At 42.3% G+C, this 26,301-nt stretch overlaps 1 long non-coding RNA gene across 1 annotated transcript in view; it reads right to left on the bottom strand.

The window, feature by feature from the left end:
• LOC134737178 (uncharacterized) overlaps window positions 1-25,898 on the bottom strand; it is a 36,800-nt gene extending 10,902 nt beyond the window's left edge. Inside the window, exons 1-2 of the long non-coding RNA XR_010121824.1 lie at window positions 25,764-25,898; window positions 16,480-16,517 (exon numbers count right to left, since the gene is read on the bottom strand). This is a non-coding gene — a long non-coding RNA (uncharacterized lncRNA). The remainder of the gene's footprint in view (window positions 1-16,479; window positions 16,518-25,763) is intronic.
• Between the last annotated feature and the right edge of the window lie 403 nt (window positions 25,899-26,301).

Consider the following 26,301-nt stretch of genomic DNA (forward strand, 5'->3'; position numbering starts at 1 on the left):
GGCAGTCCAGCCTCAACCAGACACTGCAGGTAGCACTGGTGGCTTGTCCCACCTTGAGGCAAGAGCATCATGCATTCATCCCTGCAGCAGCCAGTCACTGGCTTATGGACATCCTCAGGGGAAGGTATATCTGGGCAAAAAAAAGCCCACAGACCAAGGGAGATTTGCTAGAGAATGGTGTCCCTTGAGCTGTGAGCAGATAACCATCGTGGCAGATGGAGGTGGGTGTGTGGGCAGGGGATGAGGGGAGGCTTCAAAGCATCTACATTAGTCCACTCCTAGTACCACTCATGTCCACTTTCTTCCCACATCAGGCCCACTCAAGGTTGTAACAACTTCTCCAGAGTTCTGATGGCTTACAATTTCTGGGTAAAGTTTAACCAGGAAGTTTAATGGGACAAGCAAAGCCCTTAAGGATGGAGTTGGTCCCAAGGCCATAAAGCACTTTCATGATCTCCCTCCTCTGCCATGTTCTCTAGATTCTTCTGTCCCTCTGTTAGTGCTTGCTCTGGTCTACATGGCTGCCCTGGTGGAGTGATCCAGAGCCTCACCCTGTGCAGACTGAGTTCCTAGTTAGCCTGCCCTTTTAAAGCCATGGTTACCATGATGCAGGGCAGGTTCTTGGCTTTGTTCAGGAAAGAATTCAAGAGCAAGTCTGTGGTGGAGGAAGGCAATTTGTTGAGGCAGCAGCAGTGTTACAGCTGTGTGACTACTCCTGGCAGAGCAGGGCTACCCCATAGGCAGTGTGTGGAGACTAGCAGTGTATGGGCAATTTGCAGTCATATTTATACCCACTTTTAATGACATGCTAATTAAGGGAAGAGTTATTAAGAAATAGCTGGAAAATAGGTGGTACCATATAGATGTTGCTGTGGCACAAGCTAGTAACTTCTGGGTGTTGCCATGGCATTGGTAAATGGTCATGGAGCTGGCAGGAGTGTCTTTGGCAGCAAGACCAATGGGGGTGCTTTGGGCACCTCTTCCCAGTTTTGGCCAACCTTCTGTTCTGGAGACCAGTCCTGCTGGCCTCCTACCTCAACTACAGAGTTAAAATTGGGCATGAGAGTACCAAGAGATTCTCCAGTCGATTACTAGAGTGCTTAACATATTCCTCCCTGCCCTAACTATCATCAATCACATCTCATAATGTCAGCATCAGTCACACCTGTCCTCTCACTAATCAACTGGCACGGGAATCTGATATGACCAAGCAGAAGCCACAGCTCTTAGTGGGACTCCTATTGCACCCCTTGGTGGAAGCTTTTGCTCTCTGGGAACCAGGAACTCTAGACCCATACAGTCTAAATTTTCAGGAACAGAAGGACATTTTTCCCAGATGGGTCATGAGGAGTGATAGTGAGCAGAACCACTCCTACCTCCACCCCTAGGTTCCCTGACCCATGGATTCTACATATTGGAGGTGCAGCATCATATCATGGCTGTTGGGTTGGGTTAAAGGTGCCATTTCTAAGCTGGTGCCTCCAATATATCTTAAGGTCACTGGAGGGCTCTATGACGTAGGCCATTTCTAGATGGCATGGCACATAACAGGACCAGTAAATTCTATGAGCCATTTACCCACTGCTCTGTCTCCTTACTGCACAGTGGACCCTTGACCCGAAGCAGTGTGGCAGGGTTCTATATTATGACTCCAGATGCCATGGGAGTTCTAGGGCAGTGAAGCTGGCTGAGGCACTGAGGGCAAAAGGCAAACACATGCTCAGAATTCATAACAACCCCACTCAGGACAGATGGCGGCCTTTATCCCTTGGAAAGGCACAATGAAATCAGTATGCCACCAAGAGGCTGACCTCATCCGTCTATGCTTTGATTGGCAGATGGCTATGGCTAATGAGTGATTTCTAAACAGTGGCAGATAGGAAATGCCAGTAGAGGTCAAGACAGTTGATTTGCAATTTTTAGAGTGCCTGTAATGTGGATTTTTCCTGCTTTGTCTGATTAATAAGTTACCTTTTGTTTTAGCAGCAGGCAGTTAGGACTGTTAGCCATGTGTTTGGAAATAGAAGACAAAGGAAAATATTCAACCCATGCATCCCAAGAATGTGGTTTAGGGATTTTGAATGGAGAACTGTATTGAAATATCCACGGATAAGGCCAGAAACGTAAGACTGTTGTACCTGACTACCCATTCAATTCAGAAACGCCCTACTACTGTTAGGTGGTTAGCAGGGGCCATCTGGTCTCTGCTGGAACATCCCCAATGGGCAGCAGCTTGTGACTGATTCCTGAAGTCACCCATTTGATCTTTGACAAGTCTGACTATTAGATTTGGGTTCAACAGAGAGAGGAACATTCTGCTTCCCTGTGGCTTTCCTGCCTTTCTCCTCTATCTGCTGCTTGGGCCTAAAAGAATGCCCAGTCCCTGTCTGGTAAACGAGCATCAGGTATATGCAGCAGGAATCACTGAGCTGAGACACTCCATTATGTCCAGCTCCTCAACTCCGGTGCCTCCAAATTATCCATGTTTGCTTAAAAGCAACCAAGTTTTCTCAGTGACCTAGAACAGATTCCAAAGTCCCTGCCTTGGCCTACCAGGCTGCAATTGACCTGCTCCAGCAGACTCTGACACCATCCCTTCCACTGCTCTCTCCTCACTCTCATCCAGCCTCTCTGGGCTCCCGTTGCTCCAGGAATCTGCAGAGCCAGCATTCAGGGCCCACAGGGCTTCTGTCCTCCCTGCCATGCTGTCCACAATCAGACCCCTGCTCAAATGTCACCTCCTCAGAGGGGCTGCCTGCCCACCTCGCAGAGGCAGCATTCTCCCTCCCCTACTCTCCACACACCCAATTCTCCATCACAGAACTTATTTCCTCCTGACATCTAACTATGTATGTGTCTATGTATGCGTGGTCCTCCTCTCACCCCAACACACTGGTATGGAACCCCAGGAGAAGGGCTTTGGTGGGTAATGAACAAATGAATCAACTGAATATGCTCACCCATCGACTGCAACCCTAGTTTCCTTCCTCCAGTCACACTCCAGGCCGTCCCTGTTCTTTTGTAAATAACGCTATCTGGAGCTGCAAAGTTCCAAGTGTGGTCTTACTTCCTTTGTGAAACTGGATAAGTCCGTCGGTCTCCCTGGGCTTTGGTTTCACCCATGTGGGAACTGAGCCCATAACGATGCCCTGGTGTCACCATGGCAGTCACAGCATTATGAGGAGCTTGTGAAGTGCTCTGCATGCTGTAAAGTGCTGTCTTTCTATAGGGTAGAGGGTATGGTATACTTATTACATCAGTACGCACATGAGGCCCTGCTCACCTCCCACTCCTGGTCACTATTCCTGGGAGAGTGATATGTAGGGACGTGCAATCTGGAATCCTGTCTACTCAGAACATGGGAGCTCCCTGTTGTACCCTCAGCCCAGCCGCTCACTTTAAGGTCATGTCAGCCTCAGAGGAGACTTGCAGAAGGGCTCTCTCTCCCCTAAAGTTGAAGGAGCGATGGCAAAGGCTTTTAGAAGCCAGCTTGGAAAATAGCTTAGCAGCGGGGTCTCCTGCTTCCCTATCTCCTTTACTCTGAAGCTGGCACTTGGGGAAATGTCCTCAGGCACCTGAGATGAGATAGTATCCAGCAGAGAAATTGAACGGCAGCTAAAAAGTAAGCTCATTAGCAAATTTCCCAGCCCTGAACCCTCCAGAAAGTACTGGCCTGGCAAAAAAAACCACACAACTTTGTCTGCTCTTAGAGAGGCAGGTGGGGTTATGCTGAGAACACAGGCTCAGTTCAGGTAGACCTGAGTTTCAGCTTGCCTTCTGCCTCCCCATGGGGTGTTGGCAACCTTTGCTCTCTTCTCTCCTATTTTTGGAGTCATGGATCTCCCCTTTGAAAATCTGTTGAAAATTGTTGATCCCCTTGCCAAGAAAACTCTCTGACCCCATTTCCTCATCTTTCAGATGGGCATAAGGAGGCCTGATATTCGTCCTCTTCCCTTTGGTAAAGTATGATGATTGTTTAAGGCTGGCACCCATTCCGATTGGTTGGTTTGTTTCATACAGGTAGTTATTGCATTTTAAATAGCATCCCTGGGGGCATCTGTGAAGACAAAATGAGGCAATGAGAGGGGAATCCCACAGTTAACCCACTCACTCAACATATGTGCCTTCCTTTAAGATAAATGATTAGCTCTGGGCCAGGTGCAGTGGCTCATGCCTGTAATCCCAGCACTTTGGTAGGCCGAGAAGGGCAGATTATTTAAGGTCAGGAGTTCGAGACCAGCCTGGCCACCATGGTGAAACTCTGTCTCTACTTAAAAAAAAATACAAAAATTAGCCAAGTGTGGTGGTGCACACCTGTAGTCTCAGCTACTCTGGAGGCTGAGGCAGGAGAATCGCTTGAACCTGGGAGGCGGAGTTTGCAGTGAGCTGAGATTGCACCACTGCACTCCAGCTTGGGCGACAGAGTGAGACTCCAGCCTGGGCGACAGAGTAAGACTCCATCTCGAAATTTAAAAAAGATAAATTATTAGCTCTGGATGGCTCACACATCATCCCTGGCAGGCATAAGTTCCGTTTACTAAATAAATTAGAAGTGGTGTGGCTGGTGGGCAGGAAGAAACTACCTTAAAGACAGTCGCATCTGAATAAGGGACCCTCCAATCACGAAAGTTCACTGAGGGTCTCATCTTGTTGAAGAAGATAATTTGTGGACCAGAAGCTTTTCAGTAAGTTGCTGAGATATGGGGATCATTTGCTATGGGAATTGCCTTTTTTTTTCTCATAGTAAAGGTAACTGCACTCTGAGGAGGTGAGGACACGAATGGAAGTGCTTCAGCTGGTTTGAAAACTCAACTTTCCAAGCTAATTGTTTAGTGTCTCTCTTTGCAGAAGTCAGTTATTACCATTAACATACCTGAGTTCCCATACAGGCTTTTCTACTAACTTGCTGTGTGATCTTGGAAAAATTGTTCATCCTCTCTGTTTTTTTAATCTCAAAGATGGCATGGCTAAAATAGATAGCATCTAAGAGCTAGAAGCAATCTTAGAAAACATCTAGTCCAATTTCTGACCTTACAGAAAATGAAGGTAAGTTCCAAAGAAGGGAAAGGGCCTGACTTCTGATTCCTGAAGCCTCTGGGCTCTAAATTCTAAACAACTCACACAGCTGCTGCAGACAGTGCCAACATTAGACAGGCGAAGATGCAACCTCACAGGTTCAGGTTCCTCCTCAGGTGCACCTGCCAATATTGAAGCTGGAGTCTGAATGAAGTGCTGCTTCAGAATCCTGTTCCCTTTCCTTGAACACATGTCTGCCAGGCCATGCAGGGTGAAGATGAAAGATAATGGAGTTGACTCTAGTCTCCCACCCAGCTGATGAAGAAGAGGCTGGTGGCAGAGATCAGTGGCCAGCACAGTACAGGGGTGGTTGGAAAGAGTTTCCACCTAGGGTGGTGAGATGTGTTCCCTTTGGGGTTATTTATTAGAGGCAAATTTTTTTTTAAAAAAAGGAAAGTATGCTTATATTTGCCTTTTCTTTTTTTAAGTGTGTTTACATTTAAGGGGTACAAGTGCAGTTTTCTTACATGGATATATTAAGTAGTGACGAAGTCTGGGCTTTTAGTACCACCGTCACCTGAGCTGTTTAGAGGAGGGAAGAGGAAAGAATAAGGGTCAAGAGAGAGGAGCCTGATGTCAGGAAATCTGGGATCAGACAAAGAGGACGTTGTTGCTGGGAGGAGCAGGAATGCTTGCCCATTTCCTTGCTCATATTTACAAAAAAAAATCATTTTAATAAATACCTCTTGGGTCAAACTTCAGCTTCCCTCATAAGCTCTCCTTGCTCCGCCTGACCCTTCAATGCTATGCCCCTCGGCTTCCAAGTTTTGCACTCTCCTCTCCTATTTCTGGCTCATGGGTCCTCCGTTGAGGATCTGATGGAAATTATTGATCCCCTCACCAAGAAAGGCCATAAATGCACATATGAAACTGCAGATCACCATCACAGGGAGTTCTAAACCCTTGGTCTGTAGACACCAGTGGTTCCCCACACTCTAGTAACATTTATGCCCTACTTACTTGCAAATTCCTATATTTAGCCCAGAATTTTTCTCAAACATGTTTCTGCAACCAAAAACATCCTCTTCCATCAGTACAATGGGGAGAATTATGACACCACCTATGCACCCCACAGGGTTTTTGTGAGTAGGAAATGAAATGCCCAGTGAAAAAGGCCATGGTGTATAGCAAGGGGCCACACAAACATCTTGGGAAGGCTGATCATGCTCTTCAGTGAAGGAGAAGGCCACCCACGTAGAAGGGTGGTCGTCTTTATCATTTTCATCCAAAGGGGCAGAATAAGAAATATCATATTGTATGATGAATGGACAGGAGAATCTTTTCACAAAGAGAGCTCACCCAAAGTAGAAGTTCAGACCAATGTGGCGAGATTCAAGTATCTGCCTCTTGGCTTCTCAGATGCATTTTAGAGGAGAGATCTTGGTTTTCAACAGCGTATTTCCAAACTCTGCGTCTAGCAGGTATGCATTTGGAAATAGGTTTCCCTTCCTTATTGCATTGTGTAATGAGGCATTTCCATGGGTTGCAAGTATATGTGCTGTTTCAAAACAGTGTGTGTCCTCTAAATACCCCATGGAGCTAATGGAAAATGAAATCTACCCTACAAAATAACTCATTAGAAAATACGCTATGGTGCTAATACTTGGTTCTACAAAATCTTTAATCCTATTTCACTCTGGAAAGAACAGAGGCCTAGGCAAAGCTAAAAGTTTGGTGTCAAAAAGATCCCAGATTTTTACATATCAGTTGAATTTAAAATCATGTTTAAGAATTCTATTTTTCTGCCACTATTTATTCTATGAGCCCTTCACTAACTTACATAAAACTATCACCAAAGCCTTCTCCATGATTTAGAATTAAGATTAATTCTAAATGTAGGCTCAAAGTTTATAAAAATGAAAGCAATGTGGAAACAGGCTTGCTGTGCAAATTATGAGAGAAAAAGAACATGTTTTATCTTCACAGTGAGATTCACAAACTATCATCATTGACTTTGCTTCAGCAATGAGTGTGCTAATTACTACTGCTGATACCTATTTGTTTATTGTCACCTTTTTCAAGATCCTCAGAGGTGTTTAATTTCATTGACTTTTTCTCTGTCCCTGATGGCTGTGATACTCCATTTACATGAGATTAATAAAATCAAGTCCTTGTTAAAATAGTAAATAATGGAAAAGGTTGAAGGTTTTAGATGAGTTTTTGAATAGGAGTTAGGAACATTGGATTTGGAGAAAGAAAAATGGTTTTAAAATTTGAAAGTTATTTTAACTTTCAATTTTCTCATCTGTAAAATCCTACCAATAATATTACCTATTTCAAAGGATCATATTAAAGATTAAATGTGATAATGTATCTGAAGTGCTTAGTGTATTGCCCAGCACATGGTAACATTTCAATTGAATACTTGTTATTAATATTTAGGGCTATTAATTTTAAGATTGTTGTTAAGATGAGATAAATTGTTTCTAAAATTATATGTGACTGCAAAAGACTTAAAATGGGAAAAAAATCTTAAAGAAGAAAAAGCTGTAGTACTCAAACTATCTAATAACAAAACTAAATATAAAGCTACAGTATTCAAGAAAGTGTGGAATTGATATAACAACAGACACATGGGCCAGGTGTGGTGGCTCATGCCTGTAATCCCAGCACTTCTCAAGGCCAAGGTGGGTGGATCACCTGAGGTAAGGAGTTCAAGATCAGCCTGGCCAACATGGTGAAATCCCGTCTCTACTAAAGATACAAAAATAAGCCAGGCATGGTGGTGCACATCTGTAGTTCCAGCTACTCGGGAGGCTGAGGCAGGAGAATTGCTTGAGCCTGGGGCAGAGGGTTGCAGTGAGCCAGGATTGTACCACTGTGCTCCAGCCTGGGCAACAGAGTGAGACTCCGTTTCAAAAAAGAAAAAAGAAAAAAATAGACACACGGATGAATGAAGGAAAAATGGAATAAGTCAAGTCATATATAACATGTTATTTGATATTCCAGTGAGGAAATACTTTTTCAACATATAGGGCAGGAAAAACGAGATAAATATAAGAAAAAAAGTATCAACTCCTTTCCTCCTGCTATATGGATAAATTATTTTAAGATGGATTGTAGACATAAACATAAGCTAAAATTATAAAGGTTCTAGAAGAATATATAGAAGAAATCTTATTAACTTGGGATAAGAAAGTATTTTGAATATGATATATGCAATCAAAAATTTTAAAAAAATTAATTGGATTAGATTTAATTTGGATTTCATTAGAATTAAAAGTTTTACCTCATCAAATACAGTGCTAATATAATGAAAATCAATAACAGATTTTAAAAAAGTATTCAAAATGCATATAGGACTTGTATCCAAAATATATAAATAACTCTTTCAAATCAATAAGACAAAAAACCTCATTTAAAAATGGGCAAACAACTGAAACAGACACCTCAAAAAAGAAGAGGTAAAAATGGCAGGCAAGCACATGAAAACGTCCAACATCATTAGTTATCATTAAAATGTGAATTAAAATCACGAGTGATATGTTTTCCTACTCACTAGAATGGTTACAATTTAATAACTGATATCACCAAATATAAGTGAGTATGTGGCACATATATTGCTGGTTAAAATATAAATGGTTTACCTACTTTGGAAAACTGTCAGTTTCTTATAACATTATGCATAGCTACCATATGATTCAGCAGTTCTACTCCTAGAACCTAAAGAAATGAAATCGTATGTTCACAAAAAGTATCTGTATAAGAGTAGTTATAGAAGCTTAATTCATTAAAGCCAATTAAATTAGCAACAACCAGAATATTCAATAAAGAGAAACATATTGTAATATATTCCTACAATGGAAAACTACTCAGCAACAAAATGTAATCACCTACTGATATATATATATATATATACACACATATATAACATGTGTTATATATATACATATATAACATGATATATATATATATATATATATATATATATATATACACACACACATATATAACAATATGAATCAATGCCACAGGTAATGTGCTCAACGAGAAGCCAGACACACAAGAAGAGTGTCTGTGGTACCATTCCATTCATATGAAGTTCAAAGTCAGCAACATAAGTCTGTGATGATAGAAATCATAACACCATTTGCCTACAGGAGATGGGCATTCACTAGATGGCAAAATAAGGGAATTTTCTGGTGTGATAAATATTTTCTGTGTCTTCACTTGTTTCATGGGTATGTACCTTTATCAAAACTCATAGAATTGCACACTTAAAATTGATTATTCCACTCCAGGCACATGATATATTGATAGAGCTTTTTAAATACCAAGAAAGTTGGAGAGATCTTTGAACAGTCAGAGCTAAGTTTCCTCATTTCATAAAAATACTCAAGATCAGAGAGGCAAAGCAACTTGCCCGAAGTCACCCAGCGCGTAGGGCACTATGAAGATTAGAAGACAGGTTCTCTGACTTCTTATCTAGTGCTCCCTCTAATATACTTTGCTGACACCCCCATCCAAAGCCACACAGCTCCTGACGATAGATCCAATACTAGGACCTAGATATTCTCATTTAAAACCTTAAATTGTCTTTAGGATTATTCAGTTTGCCAAAGAATCATGGCATGAATTATCTGAGCAATAAAACCAAAGCTATGAAGAATCACGCTAGGGAAAGCATATTTGGAATCAAGAGATGTATACTTTGCTCTTGGCTCTTCTGTATCTTACTGTGCACTCTTAGGGAAATTACTTTCCCTCTCTGTGCTCAGTAGCATCATTGGATTGAAGTAGACGTTGCTCAAGAGTCTTTCCAGCTCGAATGCCCTGCAAACAGCTGATGCCCTGAAAACATCTGCCCTTCTAAGTGTACAGAGTTGTTTCCCTGCTGACTTGTTATATGCAAAATCCAACATTTAAATTATCCATTCAGACTTGACTTGAGAATTCCACAAGGGGCTCCTCCGGGGCTCAGAGGATCACACTACCTGCCTCCAGAGTGAGACTGACCCTGGGTGTGGGTGTCCTCTGGTTATTGTGACACCATTTGCTCTCCCGTCCTGCAGGAAACACTGCAGATTCTTCTGCCTTCACTGGTGGACTCTGCAGCCTCTAGGCAAGACACCGAAAAACCACTGAGCAGGACAATTGGGCATTGAGGCAAGTTTCTTAAATGTGGAAAAATAGAAGCACTAACATTCAGCTTTCTCTTACTATGCAGGAGGCCCTGTGAAAAATGCTTCATATTCACTTGGCTTATTTTATCCTCGTAACACCCTATGAGGAAGCCACTATTATTCCTGTCATTTTTCAAATCAGGAAACAAACTTAGAAAAGGTATGTTACATGCCTAAGGTCACACAGTCAGGGGGCAGGGGCAAGATTTAATGTAGCATTTTTACCTTCCAATCTGTGTGTTTAAATACTTCCCTAGACTTCCAGTTCAGCATGGTGATCTGCAAAGATCCTAAGTAAATATCCAGCCAACGTTATCAAGCCGCTTCTCAAATTATTGTTTGCAAAGGATGAGAGGATTGGCAAGATGATTTCTAAGGTAGCTTTAGATTTGGAGAATCTGTTCTGAGATGGAAGACCTGGGTTGGACCCCAGGCCTTCCTAGACACAGCTCAGCCCCCTATGCTGAGCTGCCTCCCAGCAGAAGCTCCCTGCCCTCTGCCCTCAACTCCCTATCTCCTGGACCTCAGCTCTTGCCATTGCAAGACAGAGATGGATCTAAAAATACTGCAAAGGCTTGGCAATGTATAACATATAATCTCTTGCTCTGGCCCTGAAATCAATTAGATTTGTATTTTAAACTCCAGAAGTGTATGTAGACTATAGCCTTTCTCCAAAGTCAATAGAAAATATAAAAATGATCCCATGATCTGCCAACTTCTGGGCAACCCCAGATTGGCTATTCTGCCTTCCTGAGAAGTAGCCTTGGACCTCTCTCAACAGCAGGAACCAGAGGCAAATCCCAAATGCCAATGTCAGGGATCACCTGGCTTTTAGGTGATTTGTCATATTGTGGGAGGCTATAAAGAATTAACTGAAGAATCCAGGGCTGACCCCTAACCCTGCCTATAAGAGGTGGCAGCCCTATCTGATGAAAGAAAAAGTTAAAGTCATCATATGAAAACATGTATGATGCATGAGGCGCTGCCTGAAAAACGATGTAGAGTCAAGCAGACCTGAGACTGCCATCAAGCGTCTCCCCAGCCTTAATGCATCACTAAGGCACCCAGTGACAGGCACATGATTGTACTAGAGACAGAGGATTGCGGTCCAGAAAAGGCCAAAGAATTCATGAGGATTCTAGAAGGGGGTAACATTTAGGAAGGCATCAGGGCATGTGTCAACAGGTAACAACAGGAATGAGGACCCAGACTGAGGCCGATGGTGGATGGGATGGGAGGGACGGCTGAATCTAGCAGAGTTCAGAAATCGAAGGGTGCATCTGTTCAGTAAGATAGATACCAAACGGCAAGCTGGGGAAATGACACTCGAGCTGAAGCCTGAAGGCCTAACATGAGTTAAAGATGGAAAGAAGTACAAGAGGAAAGTCTTTAAGGGAGAGAAACTACAAGCTCAGAAGCCCTGCATTGTGTAGGCCATGGTACATGCAAGGGACTGGAGGAAGACCAGTGAGGCTAAGCAAGAGCCAGGGATGGGGGAGGCTGGAGAGTCAAGTGCTGGACCCTGGAAAGATGTCTGCTTCCTCCTACATCAATGGGAAACCACTTGAGGCTTCAATCAAGGGTCACAATGAGGTGGCAGCCCTATCTGATGGAAGAAAATAATAATGAAAGCCATCATATGAAAACATCTACAATGCATGGGGCACTGTCTGAAAAACGATGTAGAGCCAAGCCGACCTGAGATTGCCATCATGCAATCAGAGCTGCTGACTCTCCAGCCGCCCCCATCCCATTCTCTGCTGGAAGCAGTTCAGCATAGAGGTTGAGCTATGTCTAGGAAGGCCCGGGGTCCACCCAAGGCCCAGCATCTCAGAACAGATTCTCCAAATCTAAAGGTACCTTAGAAATCATCTCACCAAACCTCTCATCCTTTGTAAATAATAATTTGAGAAGGGGCTTGATAAGTTGATAATGTTGGCTGGATATTTACTTAGGATCTTTGCAGATCACCATACTGGACTGAAGTACAGGGATGTATTTAAACTCACAGATTCACTCTATGTTGTGAAATGAGACCGAAATTTGCCTTTCAAGATAAGAAATCAACAAATGCATATTGACTGTTGAAATATGCATAAATAGGATAAGCAACAAAAACGTGGGGAGAAGTGGATACTGAGTTGATTTGCGTGGCTATCTCCGTGAGATGGGATTGCAGGAGGATTTTGATTTTCCTGTGATACATTTCTATATCTTACAGATATTTTACATCAGTACATTTTGCATTTTCTGAGAAGAAAATAAAGTGTGTTTTGTTTTCCTTTTTAAAAGCAAAATCTCTGCAGATGATGCCTTCTCAGACAATAGGAATAAATTGCAAAGGAAATTGCCCTAATGTGACCCAGCCTGGAATTGGGTGTGCTTTAAACATAAATAGAAAGGCCTTTTGATGATGTCATTTTTAAAGTGTCCTTGACATTCTTGAAGGTTTTAGCGGGCCCCAAGAAAAAAAAATAGGATCGTGTCGCTGAAAGGGACCTTACAATTCAAACAATCCAACTCGCGTATTTTACCACTGCAGGAAACGAAGCCCTGAGAAATAGACACTTCAAAAGGAAATTCACTCAACAATCAATAGCATTTCTAAGCACCAATAGTAACTAATTAGACATTTACATTCTAAGAAGGCTTCAGTCATTAATAGTAACAAAACCTAGGCTAAGAGTAAATCTAACCAAAAACATGCAAGTTCATCACAAAGAAAATAAGAAAACTATTTAAAATATAAAATACCAGCGCTTTGGGAGGCTGAGGTGGGCAGATCGCAAGGTCAGGAGTTCAAGACCAGCCTAGCCAACGTGGTGAAACCTCATCTCTACTAAAAATAGAAAAATTAGCTGGGCATGGTGCTGTGCACCTAATCCCAGTTACTCGGGAGGCTGAGGCAGGAGAATTGCTTGAACCCGGGAGGTGGAGGTTGCAGTGTGCTGAGATCACACCACTGCACTCCAGCCTGGGTGACAGAGCAAGACTCCATCTCTGTCTCCGTCTCTCTCTCTCTCTCTCTCTCTATATATATATATATATATACACACACAAATGGAGATATATATATACACACACACACATATATATATATTCACACACACACATATATACATGATCAAGAATAGGAAGATTTATCATCAGGACCTGCAAAATTGTCTAACATATATAGTAGGTGCTACCTATATCTTAGATTGAATCCATTGGAAATATGTTAGTTCTTCCCACACATTAAGCATACAGTCATTGCCATTCCAGTAGTAATCCCCACAAGTTTAGTTAGGTTGGTTGTTCTTCTAAAATCAATTTTATTAAGATTTAACTTACATTAAATAAAATGTACCCATTTTTTAAGTGTGCAGTATGATGAGTTTTGACAAACATCTAGATAGGGTGTAACCATCACCCAAAATTAGACAATTTTGAGGAACAAGTTGGAGGATTTTATCTAACAGATATAAAGATTAATTTTAAAGCCATAATAACTAAGATATAAACAAATAGTCCAAAGACACAGTTTTGCATTCCAGAAATAGACACACTCAGATATAAGCACTATATATACACAAAACTAAATCTACCAAACATGGCATTTCAAGTCGGTGATGCTGGAACACAGCCATGTTGATGCATTTACAGATTGTCTGTGTCTGCTTCCATGCTGCAACTTCAGCAGAGACCATATGGCCTGCAAAGCCTCGAGTGTTTACTATCTGACCCTTTCCTGAAAGCACTGCTGTGCTCAAGATATTTGCTGAATTCTGAAGCTGTATGACTGGAGAGCTAAAATGCTAAATTATTTGCATTCTACTTCTCCATAAACAGAGAAACTTAAAATTCTCTAACTTTTCACTGTGCCCCACCTGCCACCCCCCAGCCCGTGTTTTGCAGTATTTGTTCAGGAATTTCAGTTCTACATTTATATGAAACTTTGGCTGTTCATTCTATTCTGCATTTCCATATTGCAATCTGGGATCATTTTCTTCTGCCCAAAAAGCACCCTTTGGTGTTTGGTGCAGGTATAATGATATTAAGTTAGCTCATGATTTTACCTAAGGTATTTTTATGTTGCTTTCATCTTTGAAGTTACTTTTGCTGGACTTGGAATTACAGGACAGTATTTGTTTCCTTTTAGCATTTTAATGGTTACTCCACGCATCCTTGACTTACTACAAATCTAATACAAACTATTCCTTTTCCCAGTTCCCTCATAGTGCTAGGACCTTGGGATATTCAAATTGTGATTATTACATTCATGATTTTCTGTCATTTTAGACTACAATAGATCAAGGATCCACATTCCAATCACTGGGTAACCACTAAAAGAATAGTAACAAATATATAACAACTTAATAGAGGGATAAAGAAAATAATCTAAAGGATTGTTAGTCAAAAGAAAGGCCAAGAGAAGAAGAGAAATAGGAATATACAATAAATAGATGAATCAAATAGAAAGCAAATACTAAGAAGACTGATTGAACTTCAAGTATATTCATGCTTATTTTAATTGCAAATGTATTAAATATTTCAATTAAAACCCTGAGATCATCAGATTAGATATAAAAGCAATTTGAACAACCTTTTTTCTTACAAGAGTCATATAATTATTATAAAGACACAGAAATATACCAAATACAAGGATAGAACATGCGTACCATGTCCATATTCACCAAAAGAAAACTGGTTTAGCTACATGTACTACTTATCAGGTGGAGTTTAAGGCAAAATAACACTGCTAAAGAAAAGGAACATTTACATAAAGAAAAAGGGGTCAAATTATTGGGAAGAAATAAGAATTCTGAATCTGTATATAGCTTCAAGACAGACACAGCAAAACTGACAGAGCCAAAAGAAGAAATAAAGAAATTCACGATGATAGGAACATTTCACACTTCTCACAACAGCAGATAGACCAAACAGGAAAAATAAACATCAAGAAAACCAAAACAAAATGACAAACTTAAATTAATTGACACATTGAACACTGCGCCCAGCATGGACCATATTATTGGCCAAGTGTACATGAACACGTCTCTAAATTGACCATATAATGGATTGCAAAGTCAACCTCAATGAAGTTCAGGGAATTATAACTATTCACATTGTATTCTCAGATCACAGTAAAATTCAGATAGAAAAACTTAGAAACAGAATTTTAAAATCACCAACTACCTGTGAATTAAGCAACACAATTTTAAATAATCTATGAGTCACGCAAAAAACCATCACAGCAAATAATAGAAACTTTTTGAACTGAACATTAAAGATAAGAGGTTTTGCATAACAAAATTTTTGCAGTGAAACTAAAGCAGTCCCTAGAGAGTAATATATTGCTTCAAATGCATAGATTAGAAAGGGAGAAAACTTAAAAAAATAATTTATCTAATTCTTCTCAAAAAAAAAAAAAAAAAGAAAAGCTAGAAAAATGGAAGCATAGGCCAGGCATGGTAACTCATGCCTATAATTCCAGCACTTTGGGAGGCTGAGATTGGCAGATGACTTGAGGTCAGGGGTTCAAGACCAGCCTGATCAATATGGTGAAACCCTGTCTCTACTAAAAAATATATATATATATATATATATATATTTCACAAGTAAAGCAATATGAGGCTCAGAGACCATGTTCACAAGTGTGTAGTCCCAGCTACTCAGGAGGCTGCGGCAGGAGAATCACTTGAACCCAGGAGGCAGAGGTTGCAGTGAGCTGAAATCACATAACTGCACTCCAGCCTGGGAGACAGAGTGAGACTCCATCTCAAAAAAAAGGAAGCATAGAAGAGGAAATGAAAAAATAAAGAACCAAAATCAATGAAAAAGGAAAAATTGTACAACAGTGGAGAATCAAAGCCAAAAGTTATTCTTTGGAAATATTAATAAAAGGAGGAGCAATTTTCTAGCAGCTCCAATCAGAGAAAGTAAGAGCATGAGCATGAATTACAACATCGAGAACCAAAAGGGAGGCAATAAGTACAGGTCATCACACATCATTGATGGTGGTATGAACTGGTCCATTAAAGGGCAATTTGGTCATATAGATGAAATGGGAAGATCCTGTAATTCCATGTGGAATTACATTGCTTGAGGTAATGGTTCTGAAACCTGAATGCACATTAGAATTGCCAGGCAAGCTAGAAATTAAACCAAACCAAACCAAACAAAAAACAGATTAATGAAATTAGATTGTACAGGTGTGGTGCCTGCAGGTATGTTCATTTTTAAATTCTTCCTTAATATACAGCTACTCTTGAGAAAGCTGTGCAGTGGAAACACTTACCAATGTTTATAAGGAGACAAGAATGTTCTTTGTACCAACTGTAAGAGAAAAAAAAAGTGAAAATGATGTAAATATCTACCAACAAAACATTCAACATTGGAATACTATACAATGTTTTAAAATGCATGAAATATGCCTAAACGCATTGACATGGTTGAATCTCACATAGAATGAACAGTTTGCATTAAGAAAATTATAGTATAATATCAATTTTATAGAGTTTGCAAAGATGTAAAAATCTACTACATATTTAGAGTCAGTGGGGCACAGTAGTTAAGAACTCAGGATCAATTTCAGATATCAGCTTCCCTGCCAACAAGTGAGACATTGGTGATTATGTAATTTCTCTGTACCTCATCTTCTCCCTCTACCCAATAAGGATTCTATCACTTACCTCAAACAGTTGCAAGGATTGAATGAGCTGATCAATATTTGTGAAGTGTCCAGCACATCTCAAGGGATTCATGGTTGTCTGTTCTTACTGTTGTTACTATGCAGGCTTCAACTCTATCTACAACATTTCATTTCTTTAAACTCCTTTGTAGCTAATATGGCAAGATGTTCCAATTTAACAGAACTGGCTGGCGAATATACATCTGTTTCTTAATGTTGCTTTCTGTTCTTTCCTGCACCTTTAAAATATTTCACAAGTAAAGCAATATGAGGCTCAGAGACCATGTTCCCAAGTCAGGTCCCCTGTGTGGACTCATTGCTCAAGTTCCCTCCCTGTTGATTGGCCAAGATAATTGTCAACACTAAGAGTTCTGAATCTTCATAAAGCAGTGTCCTAAATTCCAAAAGTCATCTTGCCCCAAATATCCTGCCCCTAATTTATCAACTTTGATAGTGAGAAATTAAACTCATAATGTGCATCGGAATCATTTCTATTCCAACCACTGAAACATTGGCCTGCCGAAGTCATCATTTCAAAAGCCCTTTGTGAGTCTATAATTACTTTCTTCTTGTGCTGGGTTATGTTTTTACTTTGCTCGCTTCTCCTTTGTTGACTTATGACTTAGAAAGCCAAATGGTAAAAAATCAACAACAAGAGACATTCCATTGGCTTTCCACCCCACTCAGAATAAAATGCAGAACCAAACTCCTCAATGCCGTGTGTAATAGCTCACTTCCAAATGCACTGCTTACTGTGTACTTTACCACCTGCCCCTTGTTTCCCTTTCTCTGGCCACACTCACCACAGTTGTTTTGTTTGTTTCTTTTCAGACCTGACAAGCCTCCCTTCATCTCAGAGTCCTGGTGCTTGCTCCGCCAGGCGTCTGTCTTTTGCAGATCACTCGATGATGGTTCCCTCCCTGCCTCCAGGTCTCTACTCAGAAAGAGATCCTCCCTGACCAACTTGTCTAAAATAAGTCATTTGCACCATTACTCTCTACTGGCCCTGGTGTACTTTTCCTCACAGCTCTTACCCAGGTCATCCCCCAACAGGCACTAGACCCAGAGCAAGGCTGCAAAAGAGGACCCCTGTGTCTAAGTATTTACAAATTACAAGTCAATTTACAAGTTACTTGCCCAAGTTGTTAGTAAGATGTTTCCTTTCTCCTACACTGACAAATATGCAGTCATAACCACCTACCAAGCTCCATTTGAATTTAGAATTTTCAGGTTCCTCAGTTGCCTATCAGAAAGCAGGGAGAGTGGGTCTCTGGGCCCTGCACTCTGTCTCACCCCGCTCTTTTCTACCACAGCCCCCTTCCTCTCCAGGAGTGGCTTCACACATGGTTGACCTGGCTCACCTGTCCAGAGGGTCCAAGCTCCATGCACCCTCTCCAGCTGGTCAGTACCTCTTAGACAGAGGTGTGTGGCAACCAGGATAAATAGGCCCTACCACTGAAATTCAACTGTCAAAAACAGATGTCTTTGCTAATACAAATTCACAATGAAGGAGCTCTGATCTTCTTGGTTTGACACAGCCTTCCAAGTTATTGGCCGTTCATCAGACACTGCTGCCTAACAAATGGCTCAGTGCCACTCCATACTCAGGGTTGTGGGCAGAGACAACTACCCTAAAGCAATGGAGAATTGAATAAAGAAAATGTGGTGTATAGACACACTGGAATACTATTCAGCCATAAAAAAGAATGAAGTCATGCCTTTTGCAGCGGCATGGATGGAACTGAAGGCCATTATCTTTTTTTTTTTTTTTTTGAGACAGTCTCCTTCTGTCACCGAGGCTGGATGAGGCTGGAGTGCAGTGGCATGATCTTGGCTCACTGCAACCTCCCCCTCCCAGGTTCAAGGAATTCTCATGCTTCAGCCTCCCTAGTAGCTGGGATTACAGGCATCTGCCACCCTGCCCGGCTAATTTTTGTATTTTTAGTAGAGACGGCGTTTCACCATCTTGGCCAGGCTAGTCTCGAACTCCTGACCTCAAGTGATCCACCTGCCTTGGCCTCCCAAAGTGCTGAGATTACAGGCATGAGCCACGGCGCCCGGCCTGGAGGCTATTATCTTAAGTAAAACAACTCAGACACAGAAAGACAAAGGCCACATGTTCTCGCTTATGAGGGGGAGCTAAGTAGTGTGTGGACATGGACATAGAGTGTGGAATGATAGACAGTGGAGACTTGGAAGGGTGAAGAAGGAGAAGGTGGATGATGAGAAATTACTTAATGTGTACAATGTATATTATTTGGTTGATGGTTACACTAAAAGTCCTGACTTTACCACTACACAATATATCCATGTAACAAAATTACACTTGTGCCTCATACATTTATACAAAGAAAGTTTTTATAAAGAAGTTGAGCACTACAGGCAGATTGGGATAGGCATGCCTGATACAAACCTGCAGCTCAAAGGCTTGAAGGAGCCAGCTCAAGTCATGCTGTCATGGCGGACAGTGTCAGGTCCCATGCCAGTGTGGCAGAGTTCTCAGTGTAGGCACTGCAGTCATCTGGCTCATGTTTAAATCCTGACTGTCTCTTACTAGCTTGATGACTTTGAACAAGTTATGTAACCACCCTCTGCCTGCTCCAGAGGGTGTTTGAGGTGATAGCTTGGGTTAGTTCAAGCGATTAGAACAGGGCCCAGCAGTTATTAAATCTCTGAGAGGTGTCAGGTAGCAGCAGTGGTAGTAGCCGTGAAAAAACTCACTCTTCCCTGCCACTGAATCCTGGTGGCTTATAGTAAAATGAGGGACCAATTTACAAATTAAATATCTCCTTGGAAATAAGTTCTGAATTATAGACTTTATATTTCTTAAGATTTCAGAGAAAGAAAAGGAGAGTAGGTACTGGAGTCAGAAGAGCTTCTTGGGGAGGTGGGATCAAGAGGAGTTCTGCAAATGAGACCCTTTGACTGGAGAAGAGCTTCCAAAGCCGTCCCTGCCAGGGCTGTTTCATAGGAGTAAGGGTTTTGTCCAAAGGGCAATATATGAAGGACACAATGCATCTGGGGTTTGGAGCAGAAGTTTGAAGACCAGTCATATGCTATTATAGTTGTAATGTACAATACACTTTCTCCCTGGAGTGGCACATGGCGGGTCTTCTCAGTCATTCTATTTTCTGTCCCTTGACAAGACTTTCTTTCACCGTAAGACAGTCCCCTCTTTCAAGTGGTCGTTTGTGCTTTTGCAAGTGAGCTTGATAGAAACCCTGCCTGGAATGTTAACTAAAGTTTGTCCACAGAGCAACTCAGCTTTCTTGTCTAATTGCAGTTTTCTAGCACTATGCGGATGGGCAATGGTCTCTGCACAGACACCATATTGATTTCAGTCCATCCCTGAAGCCTTGCCTACCTCATGTCCACATTATGTTTTCCAATAATTAAGCCCTGGTGTCTTTGGAGTCAAGCTGGATTCAGAAGGATCTCTCTGCTCCTTGACTTCCCCTCCCCTCATTTCCTGAAGGTTGACCTAAAGGGCAAACCCAGGACTTATGTTTGGAAAAAGGCTGTTTTAAGAACATGGTGAATTTTACTATCTCATAATTGAACCTGGGACTAAGGTTGGTTTGCAAGAAATCGAGTATTCAATTATAATATACTAATAATGTATGTTATTAGTATATAATATGATACATTATAGATTAGACATAATATGATACATCTTATTTATATTATCCTAGTGCTGCAACATGTAGCTTTTGCTTTAAAAGAATTCAGCATGATTCAATAGCTCTGTCCCAACTGATAATCATTTCCATTTGAAAGTGCTTCAGACCCTCAAAGGAAATTCCCTCCCTCTCTTCTCATCGCTTACTCCATGTTCTGGTCTTTTGTACTTGGTCTGCCTGGTAAATGCTGGTGATTATCTTGCTTTTGTTCTTTATCAGCATTTTTTTCTCATCCTTGCACTCTCCAGGGCTTAATCATGGTGCCTATCTATAGTTTCAAGAGCTACCTCTCAGCCAGTTTCTTAACTCCAGCACTACTGACACTTGGGGCTGAAGAAGTCTTTCTTGTGGAGGCAGTGCCTTGTGCATTGTAGGATGTTTAGCCACATTCCTGGCCTCTACCTTCTAGATGCAAGTTGTGTACTAGCCCCCAACAGTTGTGACAACCCCAAATGTCTCCAGACATTATCAAACGTCCTCTAAGGGGCAAACTTCAGCACCACTGATCAAAAATGATGTTTTTCCAGTCTGCACTTGCAGCTCTGAAATGAAGAAGATATAATTGGCCACTCCCTGTTCATCTCCACATGGAGCTTCCATGCAGCCTCCCGCAACTGGTCTGGACCCCACCATCTTCTTCCTGACGCTTTTCCTCTTTCTGAACCACTGGCCTCATTACCCCCCGATCCTTCCTTCTTCTTACTGGCTGTTCGGCCTGCTTCAGCATTTCCTGTGTGCAGCCTTCCCTCTTCATTTCTACCACTATTGCTCTGGGCTAGGCCTCAGCTCCTCTTGTCTCAATTACAGACTCCCGTCTTCTCTCTCTCTGCCCTGGGCAGGAGCTTCAACTCCAGCTTCCACAGGGCAGCTGGCTTGGTCTATTGAAAATGCAGATCAGTCGGGCATGGTGGCTCATGCCTGTAATCCCAGCACTTTGGGAGGCCAAGGCGGGCAGTTCACGAGGTCAGGAGATCGAGACCATCCTGGCTAACATGGTGAAACCCCGTCTCTACTAAAAATACAAAAAAGTTAGCCAGGAGTGGCAGCATGCGCCTGTAATCCCAGCTGCTGGGGAGGCTGAGGCAGGAGAACGGCGTGAACCCGGGAGGCAGAGCTTGCAGAGAGCCGAGATCGCACCACTGCATTCCAGCCTGGGCAACAGAGCAAGACTCCGTCTCAAAAAAAAAAAAAGAAAAAGAAAAAAAAAATGCAGATCATATCAGATCACCTATCACCCCACAATTTCAAAAGGGATCAGTAGCTCACTTTCTCCTGCGCCATAAAGTCAAAGCTCTGAAGCGTGGACCTCAAAGCTTTCACCTGCCTTTCTTTGCAGGGTCCCTTACTGATATAGTTAGGCTTTGTGTCTCCAGTCAAATCTCATCTGGAATTATAATCCCCATAATCCCAGTGTTTCAAAGGAGAGACCAGGTGGAGGTAATTGAATCGTGGGAGCAGTTTCACTCATGCTGTTTTCATGATAGTGAGTGAGTTCTCATGGGATCTGATGGTTTTATAAGGTGCTCTTCCCCCTTCACTCAGCACTTCTCCTTCCTGCTGCCTTGTGAAGAAGGTGTCTTGCTTCTCCTTCATTTCCACCACAATTGTAAGTTTCCTGAGTCCTCCCCAGCCATGCTGAACTATGAGGCAATTAAATCTCTTTCCTTTATAAATTACCCAGTCTCAGGCAGTTCTTTATAGCAGTATGAAAACAGACTAATACACTTGCCAATTCTTCAGCTCTATTAAAACCAAGATGTTTGCAGTTCACCTGTAAACCAGTGACAACTGAAATGAGTGACTGAGGGCTACGCCAGCTCTAGGATGCGTCTCACGAAAGATGTGAGCCACAGACACATCTGTGGCTGTTTTTCTCAAGTTTTTCAGGAGGTTTGGTATTTATACATTTCCTTTAAGGGAGAGAAGCCATTTAGGAAGAAGAGCTGGTAGGCAGTTAGGCAAATGGTAACAATCCTCTGAGACTTTAGTTAGTGCCCAGTAAATCTACATTTTATATAAGATAAGGTGAAGATAATGACACGGTTTAAAAAGAAAAAGGGAGTAAAGTAAGAGTCAATTATGCAGACGTCTCTGGGTAGGTGGAAGAAGGAGTCTTGTCTTTGTTCTGTACCTGGGAAGATAAGCTTGTAATGTATATTATCAGCGTGGAATCCAGTAGACTTGAGTTTTAGGAACTAGATGTAGATTGTAAACCTAAAGCTACAATTGGCATGTCTTTACGTATGGGAGACCTGCAAAGAATTTACTTAGGAATGATCTGCAAGGCCTCTTTCCTTTCCAAGGGGATCTAGCTGGTGAATGATGTTATAACAGCTTCCTTTGAAAGAAGGTGTGGCAGTGACTCAGTCTCTGGACTTAACCTTCCCTTTTGCATAAGAAGTTTGGGGGTCCTGATAGTTTTACTTTCCTTTACACCAAGGTTTTAGCTCACAGGCTTTAGTTCTTGACCTTTCCTCTGCTGGGAATGTCCTTTCCTCCCTTCAATATCCAGCTTGCTCCCAGACCTTTTCCAAGTCAGCAGACAACCTCTGTCTCAGGAAGCCTTGCCCAGGCCCTCAGCCAGGTCTCTCTTTTCTCTAGGCTCCTGTGGCATCTTGTAAGCACCTCCAGCTGACACTCGCCACAGTGCCACCTTCCTCACGAGACTGTGACTTTGCTCTTCTCAGGATGCCCAGCAGTCAAGCAGTGCCTGGCTCCTGCAAGACCTATCTGCCACACCCATCTTCAACCTCTGGCTAATTATTTCTCATCTTCTCAGATTCAGTTTGGGTATCTTCCGCTTTCAGAATCCCTTCTGATCCCAAGTCCTCCCTCCCTCCTCTGTGGCTGGGTGACCTTCCTCTCTGCCTTCCAAAGCACCCTCTCTGAAGAGCTGACATGAAGTCTACCACATGTCTACACAACTGCCTTTTCCTTCTGCCTCCACAATGATACTTAGGCTCCAGGAAGTCCTAGTCCATCATGGGTAGAATTCTGTCCCCCCAGAAGATATATTGAAGTTCTAACCCCCAGTGTTGTGAATGTGACTTGATTTGGAATTAGAGTTTCTGAAGATATAATCAGGTAAAAATGAAGTCATTGGGATGGATCTTAATCCAACATGAGTCATATCCTTATAGAAAGAAGAAAAGAGATACAGACAGAAACAGGGAGAATGTCATGTGGTGACAGAGGCAGAGACCAGAGTGATGCAGCTACAAGCCAAGGAATGCCAAGTATTGCCGGCACCCACCAGGAGCCAGAAGAGAGGATTGGAACCCTTTCCTGCAGAGCCCTCCCGAAGAAACCAACTTGCTGACACCTAGGTTTTGAACTTTTAGCCTCCAGAATTATAAGATAATAAATGTGTGGCTGGGTGCAGTGGCTCACGCCTGTAATCCCCAGCACATTGGGAGGCCGAGGCAGGAGGATGACCTGAGTTCGGGAGTTCAAGACCAGCCTGACCAACAGGGTGAAACCCCACCTCTACTAAAAATACAAAATTAGCTGGGTGTGGTGGCACATGCCTGTAATCCCAGCTACTCAGGAGGCTGAGGCAGGAGAATCGCTTGAACCCGGGAGGCAGAGGTGGCGGTGAGCTGAGATCACACCATTGCACTCTAGCCTGGCAACAAAAGCGAAACTTTGTCTCAAATAATAATAATAAATTTCTACTGTTTTAAGCCACCCAGTTGTTGTACTTTGCTATGCAGCCGTAGGAGACTAACGCAGGGTCGGCGTGCTTTTCAGCTTCCACACCACATGGCACAGCAGAAACATACAGGGACTTTACTGTTGACCTTGCATCCAGCTTGTCTGGAGGGGCCTCTGTGCATGTCCGTCTTCCTAGTTTTTGTGACTATTTAAACTATGTGTTAAGTTCTTCCTCCTGGATGCAAACTTCTACCATACTGTTGGATCGATTGATGTAAACTTGTCACCCACCCTGAGTTTGGCATGAAGAACCAGAAGCCTCTGGAGGAACACAGCAGCCCACCCCAGTGAGGACAAAACTGCCCAGAATTGTCCCCAAGGTGCCTACCTCATTAATCCCAACTGTCTATGCAGTCATCATTCTGAGAATGGATATTCTTTGACATCATTAATTCTTGAGATATGTCTCTTGCATCAGCATTTGTTCATTTATCCATTCAACAAATATTTATCAGAGAAACATTGTATTCCAGACATCGTTCTAACTACTGTAACCGCTGCGGACATAGCAACAAACTGAACAGGCAAAAGGCCCAGCCCTCAAAGAACTTACATTCTGGAAGGTGAAGTCAAACAAAAACACACCCAAAATTAGAAAAATATATTTAATATGTTTAGTATACTATATTAGATACACAATATAGTATAGATTCTGTGGGAAAAAATAGAAAGAGGGGAGAAATTCTGAGTAGGAGTGAGGTGGTTCCCGTTTGAGTGAGTGCTTCAGTCCACCTCTCTGCACTGATGACCAGTTGCCAAATCTCACTGACTTATGACAGCAATTACTCCTTGTTCACGTACTTAGGTCTCTAGGTCACGTGCAGGTCTGGGTTCCCCTGGGCTTAGCTGGCTCTCACTTATCTTTTCCGCTCAGAACTCAAGAGTATGAGGGCCACCTCTGGGGTGGCCTCCAGTGAGCCCAGCATCCTGCTTTCACAGCCTTGTGTAACTCCTCCCATTGAGAGGGAGATACACCTAGTCACTCACTTCTAACGAATGAAGAGGGCAAAAGTGATGGGCTGTCACTTCTAATTTCAATTATACAGAGACTGTGTCTTCTGTCTTGCTTGCTGTTTCTCATTCTCTGTGTGTGTGTGTGTGTCTTTGCTCTGAGAGAAGCCACTGCCATGTCATGGGCTGCCCTACAGAGCCCACCTGGTAAGGAGCAGATGTTGGCCAACAGCCAGCGAGGTGCCAAATGTCTGGCTCAAAATAAGCCAGCGAGTGAATACCTGTGCTCTACGGGGCAAAGGACAAGGATGAGAGGGTCCTGAGAGTGCCTCTTGCTGGGGATGGAAGGAAAGACACTCCCAGAAGGTGACATCCTGCTGCGATGGAAGAAACCATAGAAAACACGTTTTTTCCCTGGGTGCAGTGGCTCATGCCTGTAATCCCAGCACTTTGGGAGGCGAGGGGGGCAGATCACGAGGTCAGGAGTTCGAGACCAGCCTGACCAACGTGGTGAAACCCCATCTCTACTAAAAATACAAAAATTACCTGAGTCTGGTGGTGCGCGCCTGTAATCCCAGCTACTCAGGAGGCTGAGGCAGGAAAATCGCTTGAACCTGGGAGGCAGAGGATGCAGTGAGCCGAGATCACACCATTGCACTCCAGCCTGGCGACAGAGCGAGACTCCATCTCAAAGAAAAAAAAAAGAAAGAAAACACGTTTTTTCTCAAATTTATTCTAAGAAAATCTGATGTTGTTCTATTTCTTTTTTGAAAAGAGTGAAGTGCAGTGAAGACAGGAGATTTCTTTTTTAAAATTCCTCACTAAGGAGCTGTTATTATTTTGAGGGTTTTTGTTGTTGCTGTTATTTTTTATTGATCTGATATATTAGACATCTTTTTCATCACAGTTTTATTATTATTTTTCTTTCATATGGAACTAGAAACACATTTGCTACTTTCTCCAAAAATCTAGTTTTTATGATACTCAGGCACAAGATGTTTTGGGGATCTTTGCCCTTCCTCCTTTAAAGTAAATCTCTGCTGATGCTTTTCAGAGACCCTACTGGAGACAGGGAAACCTGCCC

This window comes from Symphalangus syndactylus, chromosome 7, assembly GCF_028878055.3.
Source record: "Symphalangus syndactylus isolate Jambi chromosome 7, NHGRI_mSymSyn1-v2.1_pri, whole genome shotgun sequence".
Taxonomy (NCBI): Eukaryota; Metazoa; Chordata; class Mammalia; order Primates; family Hylobatidae; genus Symphalangus; species Symphalangus syndactylus.